The 17,500-nt window shown below is 39.0% G+C and overlaps 1 protein-coding gene across 2 annotated transcripts in view; it reads left to right on the top strand.

Annotated features, from left to right (window-relative positions):
• Positions 1-17,500, top strand: part of fibcd1b (fibrinogen C domain containing 1b) — a 111,652-nt gene that overhangs the window by 6,616 nt on the left and 87,536 nt on the right. The gene's annotated exons all lie outside the window — the stretch shown is intronic.

Raw genomic sequence — 17,500 nt, 5'->3', positions numbered from 1 at the left:
GGTGTAAATTCTGAATAATATGCAGCTCTTTTGATTTGAACCTTATCAAATCACTGATATAAGCTTGTGACCTTTCAATCACAGTAAGTAATTAAAGAGGTGAAGACTGTAGCTTTGTACTGTATGTGTGAGATGATGGCCTGGCTGGTTTTGTGGGTGTTCTTGTCAAACTAATGAACCTGCTGAGCTGGCTGGAGGTATAGGAGGCAGTGTGGACTAGAGCAGAGCGGAGAGAGTTCCCTGGTTCAGTGGACCTCTGATTTGCACTGCAGCAGTGCAACTCTTAACAACCTCAGCTTCTGTCTTGTCCAGCCCCGCTCAGGGTTCAAGTAAAAAAAGGCCCTAAAAGTGCTTCATGCATTTGTCAGATCACATACCAGAACATATAGCTGGCAGTTGCATTGATATGTACAAATCCTGCCACTCAGATAGGTTCAGCATGTAAAATTGGGGCATTTCAACTCTTTGTAGTGTGTCTTTTAGGGATCAACTGAAATGGATTGTTTTAGTGCCGATACAATTTAGCCAATGACCAATAGCAGCTGCCAATTTTCTTGAGCCGATACTGCTTTTGCTCCCTCAACTTACATCATAAAAATGTAAACCCTGCCACACTGGTTTTGATTTTGGAATCTGCACTGCCATTTCTTTAAAAATAGTATACAAAGATCAGATCAGATCAGTGATCACTTCTGCAATCATCTTTCATTCATATCACCCAAATTATGTGTGCAATGCATCATATGGATGGTAGCACTGCATATGGTTAACTATGCAAGGGTAAATGGCTTTCATCAACATGTAAAACACAGCCTTGATGATGGCATTGCTTGCTGACATAAGACCGACATAATCAGGTCATCACAAAATGTACTTTGTCAACACATTTAAATAATTTAAGAAAACAACAAACCTGAAAAGTAGCCATTGACATGAAGTACTTGATTTGTAATTTAAGACATGGTGCTAGGGGTGAAGGCGCAGTGCATGGTCTGCTGCGTCTCCAGCAACAAAGAGTTGCCTGTGGACGCTTGTCTGTAAATAATGCCGGGAGAAAACTATCAGTGAACGCAGCAGCCTTGTATTGGCCCAATATATCGGCCGGGTGATTAAAATCCTTCTTTCTCACTGTTGGTTTATGTATGCGTGCCGCCATCTGTACAGATGCAAACTCTCTCAAAAAGATGATGTTTTTCACATGTGTAATGTGAGGATTTGACAGGATTGTGAGGATTTGTGGTTGCCTGTATTTGTGTACATTTTTTGTTTTCATTTGTGCATCCATGTATACATAGATTGCTGCTGAAAGAAGTTAATTGTTTCAGAGGAGAACTTGATCATATTAGGTCATGTCTGTCTTTATCTTTGCTACAGTATTTAACAGTTGTACAGTATGTAAAACAGAAAAAGGTTTAATATTCGTATGGGTCTTTGCTTGCATCAATCCTTGCATGTGGGAGTAGAGGGTGTTATTCAATTCATCACGAATAAAAGCAATCCCTCTATGTCATCGATTTCACTTTTACTACTGCTCTTCTGACAACATTTCCTTTTAATTGGCATGCACTATAATACATTTCAAAGCCTTAAAGGTGCACTTAGAATTACAGTAGGAACCGCTAAAAATTCCACAACCTCGCCATCTTTTTCCACCTGACTGAAATACACACTATTGGCTTAGAATTACGGCAACAATTGCTAATCACACTGCTAACTCACAGTCCTCTCTTCCAAATGTACAGCCCCCTTTCTTGACTTAAAATGACTCACCACTGTCGGCTACGGACCGCTGTCGGCTACTGGCTGCTGAACATGCTGCACGTTGTAAACAGCCGTGGCCCGATTGCCTGGTCCTCCGGTAACATTAGCAGTTAGCAGGGTTAGTATGGCGGCGTTAACCAGGACCAGTCGGGATCGCTTTACTGGCTGTGTCTCAATTGTTTTTGCAAGTATGTGAACAACTCGGTACACAAAAAATGTGAGTACGCAAGTGTTGAAATGACATGCCCATTCCTAGTAGCCGTGGTAAATTAACCTGAAGCTAATGCTTACCTGACAAAATAAGCTAACTTTGCGTCCTTTTGGGCTCTGAAAGGCCTTTGTCTCCATCTTTCAAATTCATCTATTACCCGGTGTTTGTTACATTTCTGGTCACACAACTGTTCGAAACATGTTACTAACATTACAGCTGTAGTACGCAGGCTTTACGTTTTTACAGGTAAATCTGGCAACCGGGCCTGGTTATCAAACTGGGCAGTTCATAACAACACAAAGGCCAAAACACAAACAGAAATTCAGTCACGGACCGGAAATTACAAAAGGTGAAAATACTGGCATTAGCATTGTTCAAAGCAAAGATAGTATTTCAACTTTGCATGTTTCCTTAATATCTGATGAGGCATTGGGGTCATTTTTGGATTTATTACGGTAAATATATTACATATTGGACCTTTCAATGTTTCAGTGTGTTTTTCAACTTGCAGTGGGCATGTTCACCTCACACACATATTTTGCCTATCGCCTCTCTTCTTCTGATCATTTTTCATCGTTACAACTTTATCTTTCTATCATTTTAGCTTTGGACACATCTATATACTATATAATCATTGTTTAGTTGCAGCCCATTGTTGAATTGTGCGATCAAAACCTAAGTGGTTTTGCAGGAGTGTAGGCCTATTGTTAGAATAAAGGAATGAATGTGTGAGAGGTGTGTGTGTGTGTGTGTGTGTGTGTGTGTTGGTGGATCAAAGTGGTAATGAGCCATTACTGTCAAGTCGTTACATAAGTGAAGAGTGCTTTTTGCATAGGAAGTGATTTAGTGCCTTAATGGAGCAGCGTGTTTGTTTGTTTAGGTTTCTGCTGCAGCCAGATAGGAGCCATTTTACGCAACATGCGTGTACAGTAGCCCTGTGAAACCAGGGGTAGGACTAGTCTGAGGGTTACGGTATGACGGCAGCTCTCCCATGTTCTTATGGCCTTGCTCTTCCTCTATCCGCCTTTCTTATCTGACAATCAGGCTTTTTATGTCTTGTTCTCATTTTCTTCCTTTCAGTATCTCCTGCTGATATGAAGTGACAGGACATTTTAATATCAGATTTCTAATGCTACAAGGTGGCCAGGAGGCCTTGAGAGGAAAAAAAACACAAGGCAAGGAAGGACCGTAAAGAGAATGAAAACAGGAGTCGATTATACACAAGAATAAAAATAAGAGCCGGAGTAGAGAAACAAAGAGTAACACAGTGTAGAGTAGAAAGGACACGGGAGGTTTGGAATGCATGAATCACAGTAGGTCCCAGATCAGTGTTCAGCAGGCTAGCTGGGGGCTCATGTACCTTTTTTGCAAGATGACGCAGATATATTCCAGCTGCTCCAAATCCTACATACCTCCAACAAAGGATGTTATCAGATATACCGCATGTTGCTGTTGGAGGAGAGACAGCCTTTTTCCAATCGGCTCTTGGATCAGTTACAAGGCTCATTGCGGAAGCCCCAAAGCATTACCAGGGGCTCACTCACATCCAGCACAACAGGTGCAATAGAAAGTAATTGTACCTTATTCATTCATAATTCTTGGTAATTGTGTTGATTTTGTATGTTACACATGCTTTTTGTGTGAGAATATGTGTTGGTATGCTCACATGCTGTCAATTGTCGGCATTTGTGAATGTGCGCTCAATTTACATGGTCACTCTGTTGGTTTCCTTCCATGTCTTTATGCCTTTTTGAAGAAAGCACTTCTGAATAGAAAACATTAGAAAGGTGCCGAAGTACAAGGTTATACTCTACCTCCCAGAGCATGTATTGACAGATGTGTCAGCAAGCTGACCTGATGGGCAGGGTTTCACAGAAGAAGAGCTAAAAGTGTGGGAGAGAGGGAGGGAGATGAGGCAGGCTGAGGTATTAGATTTCCATCAGCAGGATTCAGCTCCTCATGCATGCTTATTTGTGTGTGCCATTAAGGGTCATTAAGGTGTGGGTAAAAAAACGTTCGAAAGGAAAGGTACGTATTAATATACTGTATTAACCCCCATATTTTCCCTGGAAGACTGTAATATCACAAATCTGAAATTTATCTTACACCCCCACCTGCTAAATCATCATTAAAAATGCATTGGACATCAGCTGTGAGAGGCAGATGAGAGGCTTGCTGGTAAAGGGAAAAGAGTGGGCTGAAAATGAGGCAGAGTGTTGGAGTGAGGGATGAGAGAGATACAATGTGTGCATGTGTTACAGAGTCTTGATGGACAACTAGCTAGGCCCATTCCACTGACAGATAGGGCTCTATCTCCATATTTGCAGTGAGAAGTGTCTAATTTTCTTCCGGCCATCTCAATCGAAGAGTTAAAGAGCCCCGCCCATGTGACACTAGAATCTTGATCAAATAGAGAATTTGAGATCAGGGGGCTGCTTTTAAGGGAACTTAACTTCCCACAACATAATGGCCTTTCTTCTTTTTGTTCCCTCTGTGCATCATTAATCAACGCTCATGCATACGAGCGTGCATGCACAACAAATCACGTCCGCACGCGAGCACAGTTCCCTTTTGTGATGGGTTATGTGTCTGACTAAGAATGCGGATGGAACAGTAAATAATAAGGAGATTAATTAGACTCTGAAAATCCAGTCAATAATTTATGATAAATGGAGAAGTTTAATCAAGCAATCAATCTACTCTGGCCACCGCATCTGGAGCAGAAGAATATTACTGGAGTGAGGGACGATGGATGAGAATGCACTTTTATCTCAACATAAACACACAGTCGGTGAACACTGCTGGAATGCAGAGAATACCTGATGGCTTGCCAGAGCGGATTGTTAAAATAGTGATCACAGAGTGTGGTTTCTGTTTCCCTGCTATCATACAGAGGGCCTTTTTTTATTTGGGTGTTAAACTGCCAATGTTCCTGTTATTGAGCTGCATTGCTTCCTAACTCTCTCATACCTGGTAGTCTTTCCAAAATCCCATTATTGGTTCTACTCTGAGCCAAATGGAGTCATTTCCTTAGCAAACTGACTTCATATATTTTCCTGCTAATGACTTGCTTAAGCTACTGTTGAAAACATAATAGCATCATTATGGGCCAGGCACCATCAGGTGTCTCAAGGTTAATAGCAGCATTAATTGACTAGAAGGATGAAGGCTGAGACATCCTTGTTGTCCCTATTAAGTTGTATTTTTTTATTTATTTTTTTTATCTGTGAATTGGATGCAAAAACCTGGAAAATTGCCTCGTTACCAATGCCAGAAAAACCTCAACGGCCGCATAATTTTCACGGATATATATTTAACGTTAGGCACAGGTGCTTTGATTTTTGTTTTTTTTAACAAGCCACACACAAATTGTGAAATTAATGAAGAAAACCCAAAAAACAATGTCAGTATCATCTTCAACATCATCCATGTGTCGCAAAACTGTTCCCAATGACAGATACAGTACGCTCACATAACTGAAACGAAAATGTGGTTTTGCATCTGTGAGTTAGAAGAAAACTTCATGAAAGAGGTTAGGTGGTTGATATGAAGATAGAAAAAAAAAACCTTTTGGAGTGAGTTTAGTTTCAGGAGAGCGAATAAAAATTGAATGATGCATAAAAATATTTAGAACTAGAAAGATAGGAGGCACAGAGAGACACATGTATTTATTGCAGCTTTCCTATTAAACAGTTATGACAAACTCATGGCTAATATATTAACAGACTTATCCACCAACATCCATTATTTATTCATCATCAAAAATTCAATCTGGCAGACTGTGTGCCATTATTCAGATGTGCTGGGGGAAAGTGGCACATTTGAATAAATGAGGGATTGTAGGACTCATTCCCATGGCTTGTTGCTTTTCCAAAACCCTCCCTTTAAATTATTCAAAGGTGAAATCAATCAAAAAAATTCAGGAGATGGGTTGATATTGAAAATAAATCCCTCTTTACCTAACATAGATGAATCTATTATATCATTGGGAAGAAGCATTTTATTGTTCTTGACTTCATAGTTAACAAACTGTTGGAAGTGACTCTGTCGCACACCATCTGGCTTGCGTTTTTTCATTAGCAGGAGAGGAAAACACAATGTTTTCGGCACATTTCAACTTGCATCCCATTTGTGGGCAGTTTCTGACCCCCTGGTATAGCTGAAAGAGACAAGCTCATATTTACTATTTTTGGTTTGCCTTGTTTCCTCTGGTGAAATTCTGCGTCTCTCGGCAATACCTAAATCTGAATGAGATTGGATATGGAAATGTAGAGCACTGCAGACCAGTACTTTCTGCTGATGTTGTGGAACTTGCCAGTATGGAAAACAGGACATATTCCTCAGAGAACCAAACACTCGACACCTCTGTGCAAGCAGACACATGAAACCTGAAACCCATGCACACACACACTCATATACCCCTCATTTAATGGAGAACATTACAGAAACAGCAAGCAAGGTACATATTTAAAGTGTGTTGAAAGTGTTCGCTAAATTGGAGAAATATACAGACAACAATTTAACCCTTGTGTTGTCTTCCCGTCAAAATTGAAAATCAGCACTTTTGTTGACGCTTTCTATCGATGTTTTTACGTTCTTCATACGTCTTTTCCCGTTTTTCAACACTTTTGAAGCATTTTTTAAATTTGTGTCACTTTTTTTGACATTGTCAACACTACATAACACTAACTTATTAACTTTAGTTTTACAGTTATTTTGTAATTTATGGTCAATAAACCTAATCTAAATTAGAAATTAGACCTAATGTTTGAGTTAGAAAAGCAGAAATTGGGAATTATTAAAATCAAAATTTAAGGAATGGATGTTGATGGATAATCAAAGACTGGAACATGTCAACCTTTAATCAATACTTTCTCAAAACCACATCAATTTCTTTTTCTCAAATGCTATTAAATTGAATAACACACCCCAAAACTAATGAAAGTAAAGATTTGTACTTGGCAAAGAGCGTTGTGTGGAATCAATCATGTTATTTTGGGGAATTAAAAAGAACATTGATATGGGAAAACGGGTTAATTTGACCCGAGGACAACATGAGGGTTAATGGATATATTTTACCTGGGCCTGTAACAATTATTAACATAGTTGTCTAATCACAATGTGTTTACGTAATCGTTTTTGTTTACTCCAATTAATTGCTAACATTAGCTAAGGTATGACTGTTGATGGCAATTGTTGATTTTGTGCGAAATTGTAATTATATAAGTGGTTATTGGTCGAACTGTTGAGCCAACCGTCCCACTCACCATTTCTTTTCTCCAGAGGACTGTTATAACATTGATCATTTTGTTAGTTCAATTTTTAGTTGTGGGCACTTGTCCATATACATTTCAAAAATGGTGAAAAACATAGTTTTGCTAGTAGTGATGACTATTTTTTTCCACTTCAAAAATGCCTTGTTTGTTTAGTTATCTTGATCACGGAACCAAAAAGTATATCCTGGGATTCATTCAAAACTTTCATATGTTTATAAAAGTAATAATAAATAAATAAATAAATAAATGCATCTTTTAAAATTGACTAAAAGTGACAATTATATTGTTAATCGCAATTATATCTATTATTGTTAGGCAAAATTTGGAATCTCCCTAATACATGTATACTGTATACCATTGGCATGCTAATTTATTGGAATATCATTAATTTTGACTGTATTTGGTCATAATACAAAGTATTACACAAGTTAATCAATTTAATATTTTGACTTGATGAAGGCGCTAGCTGAAAAGTTAAAGGTTCATCAAAGTTAAAACCATGCATCCTGTGGAGAACATAAATGGATGAACTAACAATTCAGTTGTTGAGCCATTTTAGTCTGGACCAAAGTGGTAGACTGACCAACAGATGGTCATTGCCATCCCAAGAGCTGTGGTGTGGTTAAAAAAGCAGTATGATAATGTGAGTGTTCAAGCACGATTGATAATGCAGTTGGCAGTTTTGGTAAGTAAAAATGCTGGCATGTCTTTCTTTACTAACATCTTGTCTGTAAATGGATGCAGGAGGTAGGCATAATGACCACATGTGCAAGACTATTCAATCTAACACAATACCCCTGTAGTTATAGTGTCAATAGTTGTCAGGCTTTTAATGTTTTGTTGAAATTGTATCAGCAGAATGTGCTTATTAAATTCCAGAATATCATTTGTTAATGTCTTAGTTTTCTTGTTGTGACTGACTGCAGATGTTTGTGTTATTTTACCCAAGGACTTAGCCAACATATTCTGTCAAACTCAGTATTCAGTCATTCGCATAACTTGCTTAATTGGATCTGTGCAATACAATGGAATCCAGTAAATTGCAACTGGTCCAAACCAGAATCTCTTTTGTAAGCATCTTGCTGCTAACATTCCCAAACATTATGTCTAACGTCTGGGTTCTTCATGCCTATGCTGTATCTAAAGTGAAATAAAGGCAAGAACATCATATGTAGTGTCTCTGTCATTTATCAAAAGCAGGGTACAGCCTTTCCAGTTCCAGTATTTCCTTCTCTCTCATATACTTGTTTTGGACTAATGTGTCAAAACATTTAGGTATTGGATTAGATTTGGAGAAGTCTAGAAATGTCCATTAAATTTTGGCAAAGATTCTGTGTGAAACAGTGACATGCAAAATTGTAAGTACATTGCCAAGTTTCAATATCCAATGGAGAATAAATAAGCATAAAGAGTTATAAATAGGTGTGGAGGATAAGGGACACAGTTAGTACCCCCCAGAGAGCAACCCAGTTATGTTTATTTATTAAATAAACAGGTATTCATTAATTCAGGACAGTGCACATTGATGAACAAGTACAGCAGTACACGTACATGTGCCAGATTGTAGCCTGAGGGCTAATTTCCATCTGCAGTCCATTAGGCAGGTTAGAGTTAATGTAAAAAAGACATAGGATAGTAACATTTAGTATATAAAACAAGAAGAAAAGAAAAAAACGACAAGAACTGGACAATTCATTAGAAGTTAAAATAGAAATTACAAGTTATTGGTGGTTACACGTTTGGTTAACTCTAAGCCACAGCTTTACCTGGCCGTTAAAGGAGGCCAAAGTGAGACGCTCCCTTATAGTTAGGGGATGTGTGTTCCATAATACACTACCCTTTAATAGATAGTGCATTATGGCTGAAGGAGGTTTTTCTGAAAGGGACCTCACAGTCCCTGTTTACAACAGCTCTGGTGGTCGAGTGTGTCTGTATTTAATACACTCAAGCAGTGGAGGTGGCGCCAAGCCATGAAGTACTTTTATAAATTAAGCACAATGAGGAAAATTTACAATAATTATCAAAACTCAATAAGTTATATTTGTATATGTTCCATGCATTTGAGGGAATACAATTTGACAGTACACTTGGATGAAACCCTTACAGTCATAACTGTCACATTAAATGTATTGACATCGTGTGTGTGTGGTGTGTGTTGTGTGTGTGTGTGTGTGTGGGGTGTGTGTGGGTGTGTGTGGTGTGGGTGTGTGTGTGTGTGTGTGTGTGTGTGTGTGTGTGTGTGTGTGGGTGTGTGTGTGTGTGTATGTATATATAATATATATATATTATATATAATAAAATACAAAATATAAACACACACACAGTTCCACTTGATCATGGGAAGCTAAATAAATCATGGCATGGAGCTCCAGTTCTTGCCAGTATTATCATTCTGTTGCAACCAGATTTATGTAGCCTACCTTTTTGGAATATTTTTTTTGCTGGATATATTATGTAAAACTTGTGGATGCACACTGAGAGCAACAGTTAAAATATAGTATACAACCTTTTTTTCACATGATACCCTACCTCACTTTTTTTTTTTAATCAAAAATCTCAAATAGGAATTTGTGGCTATGTTGGTAGATAATATGGTACTTGTGGTTTCGGTCTAAGTAACTCTGGTAATATGAAAGCCTCTATACACCTGTCAGCACAGCACAGCCTCAGCCATTTGTCTGCACCTTTAGTCAAATTCCCTTACAGATGCAATGACTAATAGTGGGTTTGCAAGAGATGGGGATGGAATACAGAGAGGTGAAATAACTTTTTTTTTTTTTTTTTTTCCTTTTTTTTTTTAAAGGTATAAAAATACCTGTGCTGTCAGTTTGCTTTTTTCCAACATTGAATTTGTGACTAGACGGAAAAGGTAATTGTCACATAATCACAACACATCATAAAAATTGTTTTGGTTCATACAGTCTTTCTATAACCTCCTGCATATTAAATGCATTTCTCTTCTCTTTCCTTCTCTTCTCTTTCTCTCTTCTCTCTCTCTCTCTCTCTCTCTCTCTCTCTCTCTCTCTCTCTCTCTCTCTGCTTTTCTCACTTGGGGAATGGAATGTGGCGGGCTCCTCACAGGCTTCTGTAATGTGCTAACATAACAAATCAATCAGACTCGCGGTATTTCTACAGCCCCTCAGCTCACATTGATTTATTGCAAATGTGTTGAAGATGAAGAGAGAAACTCTTTAGCACTGTGGGGCAGGGTGGTCAAGGGGAGTCGATGAAGGGGAGAATGATGTGAGGGGGACGATGACAGGTTTGGGATGAGAAGCGAGTGGGAGGAGCGATGAAGGAGGAGGGTTCCTGGTCTGCTGACCTTTGTCTTGATAGGCTGACATTGTGCACCTCAGGGTCATGGCGCTGTCTGTCATCAGCCAGCCGGGCAGAGAAAATGATGATAATGTGTTTTATATTTCAGATGGCTGTGGTGTGTTTGCTGTGTGCTGCGGTTTTCCAACATGCGGAGCATGACAGCTGCTGTCAGCCCTGTAGCGGGATGGGTCAGGGGGCACATAAATGATGGTGGCTTCGATTCCCAGATGCTATCAGTAAACTACCTGACAAACAGAAGACAACTTTTTTCATATATTTTGCATTGTAACATTCCCATCTTGTGTGTTGCTACTATTGGTGATATTTTTTTATGAAGTGTGTGAGTCCCCTTTGTGTCATAATCCACTTAAAACTTTTTAAAATGTGCTTGTAATTCATGGGTATCTATGTTAAAATGGGGCATCTTTTAAAAAAAAAAAAAAAAGTGCTGTTTTCTGAACTAAATTATTACCATATTAAAGTGGTAATTTGTACCTAATGCATTTTGTAATGGCTTTTTGACTGTTATTCATTTGAGTCACTTTCAATCCCAACAATTTTTTTTTTTTTTTAACTCAAAACAAATTATCTTGCCGTTGCCACTCAATTATGACTCAGAGCAATTTCATATTTCATGCTCTCACAGCTCAGGGGGGATATCTGGAGGGATGCCTCACTAGTGACTTTTCTTTTCTGTTTTATATATCTCGAGAGAAATGCTTGTTTATCCAGTTTGGAGAATATGACTGTCGGAGGGGGAGGCCGAGTAAGCAAGAGCTCAATAGTAGGTTGGTGAATTTATGGCATACACTTGATGAAGATTGAAGTGGATTACTGAGATGGGACAGCCCCACTCAGAGACTAAAATCTTATTTATATTAGGCTTTCATAAAATACACAAGTGGTAAAACATACATCCACTTCCGTGACCATATGCAGCTCAGCGGAGTGGCTGTGGCCGTCTCCCTGCGGGGGCCGTGAGGCTGATTAAAGGGGTTAAAGAGGAGATTAAAGTGATAATGTACATCTCTAATCCCCAGCACTTTAAGCGGGCAAAGAGGCAAAAACTGCCTCCAACAACAGAGCTGGACATGTAGAGGGTGCATCACTGGCTATCAGGGTCAACCATCACCATGGCAATAGATTATTCAGAATAATTATCTGCCATATGTCCCTTGTCACAATCAGAAGTTGGCTTTGAGCTGGTTCATGGGTCAAACGCTGATCAGAGTACTGGGGGTGGTGGCGAGCATAACCCTCTACACGGTTTATTAGAATAAAGTTCAACTTGGTTATCACATCTGTCAACATGAGCCACAGTCACATAACCTGCACTTTGCTTCCAAGCTGACATTTTCGGAGACCGAGTGTTTTGATGCTACCAGCTCCATCACCTTGTTGCACAGACATACTTTAAATGTCATTGCATACTGTGTGTTTGAACTTTCGATAGCCCTTCCTTCAATAATAGATCTTACAAAATGAAAATCAGGAAATGAATAAAATGGATTTATGATTTCAATCAGAATACTGAGCTTTTGAATCGACTTTTTTTGGCTGAGTAGCGAGGAAAGGAAATGACTGTGTGAGCTGAGTGCACAAATGTGAGCTGACAGAGGCTCGGGGGGGAAAAGAAAAGAAAAACCTGTGGTTTGTTCTCACGACCAAGCCTTCCATTAGGAGTCCAGACGTTTTAACTCATCACTGTAGCTCTCCCGCAGGAGTTATACAGAGACAGTTTCATTTCACATAAAGCTGTGTTCACACCCTGAAAAAGCAGCAACAAGGTGCAAAGTGGTTACCCATTACAGGGGATAATTTATTCTGTCACTTTTGCTCATGTGAGGTTGAGATACCTCTCTATGCTATTTACCATCTTTTAAAGCAAAGATGCAAAAACCATCTTTCATAAATCACTGTTAATTCATTTGGAAAAGTTATTCACTCGAATAACGTCAAGTTAAACAGCTGGGATTCTTGCCATCTACTGTTTTCTTACTTTGTACTCGTTCCCACATTGTAGACACATGGTGCAATCTGCAACAAAACATCCTGAAGTCACCCGTGGCAATCTCTATTCAGATTAAGTCTCTGCCTTTTATTTGTGGATTTGGTATGAAGGATTTTGAAGATCCCTGCGGAAGTGCAAAACGTGAGTTTTAAAATACTCCCGATACCTCAGGCTTATTACTGCAAGCTGTCAGATTGTGTGCTATGCACAGTGACACTACTTCTCTCTGATCAAATTTGTCACATCGTGCCAGGCGGGATCACAGGGTGGAGGCACTGCCGACACGTTTAGGAAAGAGCCTGGATGTGTTCAGACAAGCTACTTGCGTTTAAATACCAATTAAGCCCCATGCACTACTTACATCTATGGTCTATTAGATTGTCACCCATCACTATTAGAAGACAGTTGGAGCCCTCTGGCATTCTGGGGAAATAATTACATTCTTTCTGCGTCATAATTGCTTTGAAAAGTGTCCCTTTCGAACATTACGCTTACTCTTTTTCTGCCTCCCCATTCCTCTCTCTCCCCATGCTCTGGCTCTCTCATCTCTTGTCTGTTGTCTCTCTTGACACTAATGAAGTGGTTTAATTGCATAACTCCAGAGGAACTGTCTGCGCAGGACTGCATTAATTAAGTTGTGTGTATCCATTTTAGGTATTCAACGATTTCCGAATGGCCCTGCCATATGAACATGTTTGCCATCATCACTTACTTATTCCTTTGTGATTCTTGTAGAGTTGACATAGCATTAGGATTTGCATGTGTTTGGAGGAAATGTGTTGATTAGTCCAAATGAAACAGTTTGTCGCTCTGAAAAGTTTGATGGCACGTTGATTTCCCATTTGCAACTTTACTCAACTCTGTGAATCCACACAAATCAAATCTGTCACCGTCTTGAATCTGTTATTGTGTGATTTCTATAACTCACACTTAGACTCGTTTCATTCATCTCATTTAATGTGTATTTGAATAGAGACAGATGGTCCAATGTGTCTTTTTGCACATTATCTGTTGTTTGCCTGTTTGTTTGTTGGTTTCCTTTTTACTGTGGAAATACTGCTGCTGTCACAAGGGAATTTCCCAATTGTGGGATGAATAAAGTATTATCTAATCTAATGTGAAGCATCACAACTTTGATAGCTATTGCTAATTTCCAATGCCCGTCCCTATAAGGGCTTTTTAAAAAGTCATGAAAACAAACATTAATCATTGGCACAATTAAAATACATAAAGCACATAAACAAACAAGACACGTACATCTGTATTATTCAGTAATCTACACAGTGTGGCAAGTTGTTATGATAACCTGTCAGACATGAGGGAAGTAAAGTTGAGTAATTGTATCGTTCTAGTTGGGTAAACCTGGTGAAAGCTTGTCTATTACTTCCAGAGCATGACTGATGTTTAGCACCGGCTAACCACACTCAACTGGTCTATTTATGCAGTCACTCTACTTTGATTTAGTTCCTTGCCTTCTTCACAGTGTTCATTCGGATTACATTTTCTTTGACATTGCCTTACTGCATTCATGGGAAAAAATGACAGTTGTGGCAGTTCCTTTTACAAACAGCCAGAGAGCAAGCCACTGCTTCTGCTCTCATATATGTCAGAGTCCTGAGGATTCAGGCTGTTGACTTCAGATCTTAGCTTTTTTAGAGTAAAGTGTACCTCCGTTTTACATCTTCCTCTTGTATTTCACTAAAGTAGTCACACTTCTTTCTTTTCTTTTTTTTCCTTTTGGCGATAGTGTTAAAGTATGATGGTTTATGCAAGGTTACGATTTTGCTGTACAAATTATTAAATGGCATTAGATTACAATGTTGCATACACCCATTATGAGGTAATGTAAAGCTCATGATATCTGAACAAACTTTTTTTTTTTGCCACCAGAACTCATTAAATTCACCATCAGTTTCTGAGCAGCCCATTAACCACAAGTCAGGATGACACCAAATTTGGCGAGTACATTAATTGGATGTGCCTTCACTTTCATCAAATACACGGGTCAGGTTATTAACAGTCTATTGTCAGTTTTTTTTTTTTTATAATAGAATAGAAATATATTCTACATCAAACATGCATCTAGTGTATCTGCCTAGTGCTTAATTTCACACTCTTTTGGCATTAATAGTTTCCACAGAGGTGGCTTTCCATTACTTTACTAATGGAATGGAAAGTAGTGCAGGTGCTTGCAGCCATCTTTTATTTACTTCTCTATTGCAGTGATGGTAGTAGTGTCTTATCTATAATCTCTTTTCTTACTTTATTTTTATTAGTTTTGACCAATTACTAGGGCATATATATTTATTATACTATAAAGTGTAAATGTAAACTAAGAGTTGCAGTCTTCTACATTTGTCTCTTTTTTATTTTCATGATTTAAAAACTAAACATTTACTCACAGTCTAAAGCTATCATTTTTTAACAAGTTACACTATCTCATAAACATTTCCCTGTTTCTGAATCCATCTCTTGAAAAGGCAGTGATCAAACCCCCACTCTTTGCATCAATTTAGAATGCTACCATAATAGTGAAGGCCCTTTTGAGAAAATTGCTTTTGTATTTACGAGTAGTGCCACTACAAGTAGAAGCACTACACAGTTGCTGTGCTTGGTGCTCTGTACTTGCTAACTAGACTCCAGCCGGGAAAAAAAATACTCCCACATTCACATTTAAGGATAGGAAGTCAGGTTTAGCACTTAAAGGGAAAACATTGGTTCCCCATTGAAGTCCTCCAAACCATACCACATTATAGGTAGTGTAGTTCTACCCTCTAATAAGAGCTACAGTCACTTCTGGTTACACATGTGATGTAGAACTTGACGTAGCTCTGTTAAGTTAAAAACAAAAACCTTGCAGTTTAATTTTACTTTCAAAAAGGACATAACCCCCGTTCTCCTGAGTGAAAGTCCTGTGTTTGTTTGACCATCCACCACCCCCACCCTGCCTCCTCATGTGGAATTCTGCGCACTTGTATGACCTTACTATCTGCTTTGTTGCTTTGTCATAATTTATCCAACCACTAGAGGGCAACGCCACTATAAAAGTAAATATGACTGGTAATCGCTGCACCCACAACGTATGTGGGTGTTTTCCGGGGGAGGACCGACTCCATTAACTAGATAAGCGGGACCTTTTTTAGAGTCTTTCTAACCTGCTGCGTAGGGAGCGAGTACAAATCTGTTTATTTATTCATCTTTTTTCTACTTCATGCTCCATCTTCCTCAGCATAGAAAGGATAGAGAGGTGAGAGATTGCACTTGACAGGTTCAGGGAACTGTTCTGTTTGTTTTAATACCATAACTTGGGTGCATCATAGGAAAGTTGATTTCATATAGAAACCCATGACCTTACAAGACCAATATCCACTGCAGCACGACCTCCCCTCAGGGAAGGACTGAACATGCAGCACTTACCACCCGATAGCACTCAACCAGCATTCTTTAGTCACACAGTGTGACGCACGCACGCACGCACGCACGCACGCACGCACGCACGCACACACACATACAAACATACAACTACCTGCTGCTGCAGTTTTTCACATAAATGAAGCATCACACACATCCACAAACTGAGTGTGTAAAGGAGCAAAAACCATGATTTGTCTCGCACCATCAGAATAAAAATATGATCTCTTTGCTAAGGTCAAACTGTCAAGTTTCAGGGTATCCCATGCGTATGAACACAGTACACCAAGAGATGGATTGAAACAAAGAGACAGACAGATAAAGGCACACACGCATAAGGCCACCCTTTCATGCTTCGCTTCAACCATTAGTCATTCTGCGTCTGCAAGGTAGGGTTACCATTAAGTGTAGACACCAGTATCCATAACATGCATATATATTTATGAGTGCATGTACGGTTTGGACATAACGATGTATGCAAATGTATACATGAAGAAGAGGAGGCTTTTCATTTCTCCCTGTTAGAAGTGTCTGCCTTCTTATTACCACTGCTATTAAAATAGTACGGCTGTGGGGCAGAGATTCATCTTGTCTTTTTTTTGTGTGTGTGTGTTTTGTGTATGGGTGATTGTGCACTCAACTGTGCCTGCAACTGCAATCAGGACTGTAAGTGGCCGGCAATTTCAAAAAGAGAAATTGATGTGCGGACTGGAAAGAAGGAAGAAAGAGATGTAAGCCTGTTAAGGTAAAATGTGAGAATGATGAGAATAATTTTGATTATTCCTGACAAAGGTAAAGCGTATTGCATCATAATTTCCTCCTTGCTATTCCATGTAAGATTGAGCATGCTCGTTTAGATTTCTCTGTATTTGTGTTGAAGCAGCATTAGTAGCAAGGTGGCCATTCTGTTAACGACCCTTGCAGTGCAATACAAACGGAGATGGGAAGTAACGAAGTACAAATACTTTGTTACTGTACTTAAGTACATTTTTCTGATATTTTCACTTTACTGTTTTTTTAGTGGCGACCCTTACTTTTACATTTTAACACAAATATCGGTACTTTCCACTCCTTACATTTAAAAAAATGGCTCGTTACTTTAGTTTGTTATAAGAGGTTTTCATGTCGGAGAATAGCATGGACACGCGACTCAAACCGCGAACGCCACACGGAGAAGAAACTGAGAGAAAAGACAAGACTATCTGTCCTGAGGATAATCAGTTGAGATTGTGTGTGCATTTTTGAAAACTGTAAGTCTTATAACTTATGTTGTCTCTTAATTTAAGCCTGTTGTATTGGTCTATAGTTCTTGCACATGTAAAGTAAGTTAGCTAGTGATTTTGTTGTTTGTGTTCTTCACCTGTTAGCTTTGGTTGCATCAACAGCAGGCAAATCAGTGCAGCTTGATGGTACTAACGTTAGCACATAGTAGTATGGACGACGACATGATTGAAAATGAAAAAAACCAGAGCTCCCAGAAATTCGGCAGACAAGCAGCAGGACATTCCCGAT

The sequence above is a fragment of the Etheostoma spectabile genome, chromosome 16 (genome assembly GCF_008692095.1).
Source record: "Etheostoma spectabile isolate EspeVRDwgs_2016 chromosome 16, UIUC_Espe_1.0, whole genome shotgun sequence".
NCBI classification, from domain to species: domain Eukaryota; kingdom Metazoa; phylum Chordata; class Actinopteri; order Perciformes; family Percidae; genus Etheostoma; species Etheostoma spectabile.
Note: the sequence above shows the minus strand (reverse complement) of the source record. Positions and strands in the feature narration are given on the sequence as shown.